Raw genomic sequence first — 2,387 nt, 5'->3', positions numbered from 1 at the left:
TACAAGTGTAAACCACCAACCCCTGGCAAGAAAACATTTTATATTGCTAGTAAATATGTGGCTTTAAATTAGTCCTGGACATCAAAATGGTTTAGACGCCAGAAGTGGCGCTGTGGCTCAAGTGGTAGAGTGCTAGCCTTGAGCAAAAAGAAGCCAGGGACAGTGCTCAGACCCTGAGTTCAGAGATTCCTGGTTCAGAGATTCCTCAGAAGGCTAAACATGGAATTCCCCTATGACCCAGCAACCCCACTTTTGGGTATCTATCCAAAAGACCACAAACAAAATCACAGTAATGCCATCAGCACAACAATGTTCATCGCAGCACAATTTGTCATAGCGAGAATCTGGAACCAACCCAGATGCCCCTCAGTAGATGAATGGATCAGGAAAATGTGGTACATATACACAATGGAATTTTATGCCTCTATCAGAAAGAATGACATTGTTCCATTTGTAAGGAAATGGAAGGACTTGGAAAAAATTATACTAAGTGAAGTGAGCCAGACCCAAAGAAACATGGACTCTATGGTCTCCCTTATTGGGAATAATTAGTACAGGTTTAGGCAAGTCACAGGAGAGCATCACAAGGCCCAATAGCTATACCCTTATGAACACATAAGATGATGCTAAGAGAAATGAACTCCATGTTGTGGAAACAATTGTTATATCACAGTTGTAACTACTTTCAACGTCCTATGTTTATCTGTAGCTTTTATTATTGATGATGTTCTTGTATCACCTTCCTGTGGTTGTACTTACACTATCGCTGTAATCTTATCTGAGTATATTGGAAACAGTGTTTATGGGTATTGGAAGTAGGAAATTCAAAGGGAATACCAAATTTGAGAGACACAGGGTAAAAAAAAGAGAAACAACTACAAAAGCAATACATGCAAAACTGTTTGGTGTAAGTGAACTGAACACCTCCGGGGGGGGGGGGGAGAGAAAAGGGGGGAGGGAGGGGGGTATGAGGGACAAGGTAACAAAGAGTACAAGAAATGTATCCAATGCCTAACGTATGAAACTGTAACCTCTATGTACATCAGTTTTATAATAAAAACTTTAAAAAATTAAAAAAAATTAAAAATATTTAAAAAAAACAAAAACAAAAAGAAGCCAGGGACAGTGCTCAGACCCTGAGTCCAAGCCCCAGGACTGGCCAAAAAAAAAAAAAAAAAAAAAAAAAAACAAAGAAAACAACAAAACAAAACAAAAAAAGGCTGGAAATATGGCCTAGTGGCAAGAGTGCTTGCCTCGTATACATGAAGCCCTGGGTTGGATTCCCAGAACCACATAATATAGAAAATGGCCAGAAGTGGCGCTGTGGCTCAAATGGTAGAGTGCTAGCCTTGAGCAAAACGAAGCCAGCAACAGTGCTCAGGCCCTGAGTCCAAGGCCCAGGATGGCAAAAAAAAAAGGGGGGGGCTGGGAATATGGCCTAGTGGCAAGAGCGCTTGCCTTGTATACATGAAGCCCTGGGTTCGATTCCCCAGCACCACATATATAGAAAATGGCCAGAAGTGGTGCTGTGGCTCAAGTGGCAGAGTGCTAGCCTTGAGCAAAAAGAAGCCAGGGACAGTGCTCAGGCCTTGAGTCCAAGGCCCAGGACTGGCAAAAAAAAAAAAAAAAAAAAAAAAAAAAAAGCCAGAACTCAGATCCCTTGCTGTTATCTAAAATAATCATTTTTAAAATGCAGATGTTTGCAAAAATGCTCCATGGTTTCAGCTACAGTAGCAGAGACAGGTTAGCTATGATTTTGAACCAATGAAGTCCAGGAATTTTGAGAGATAATGTTTCCAGTTAAACACTCTTATAAAAATATTAAATGTAGGACACTGACAGGAACAAAAGCCTTGCAAGCAAATGTGACTGAATGTTCTAAGAGGCTCTTTTTTTTCAGTCCCTTTTCATACACAATGACATTGGCTAAGGGCTTCTGCCCAGTGTTCATAGAAGCCAATACCATGGTAGTCTGTTTTTTAAGGAGAGGATAGGAATCAAAAAAGAGCTCAAATCTGCCTCCTTGATTGGTTTGTGGAAGGGGGAGTGATGTATAGAAGGGAGAGGGGATAAGTTGCCTGTTGATTGGATAACTGAAGTAGGAGATTTGGGGTACTTGTGTGCAAGTATAAATAGTCAGCATGCCCTTCATAGGCCACATACTTCTTTTTCTGGTAGTTAGGCTGTACATTGGAGATGTCAAGCTTATGGTGTCAAAAAATCATTGACTGCCTGAGCTGTTTCTGTGCACATTTAAAAAAATGGTTCCGGGCTGGGAATATGGCCTAGTGGCAAGAGTGCTTGCCTCCTACACATGAAGCTTTTGGTTCAATTCCCCAGCACCACATATATGGAAAACGGCCAGAAGGGGCGCTGTGGCTCAGGTG

The sequence above is a fragment of the Perognathus longimembris genome, chromosome 28 (assembly GCF_023159225.1).
Source record: "Perognathus longimembris pacificus isolate PPM17 chromosome 28, ASM2315922v1, whole genome shotgun sequence".
Taxonomy (NCBI): domain Eukaryota; kingdom Metazoa; phylum Chordata; class Mammalia; order Rodentia; family Heteromyidae; genus Perognathus; species Perognathus longimembris.
Note: the sequence above shows the minus strand (reverse complement) of the source record.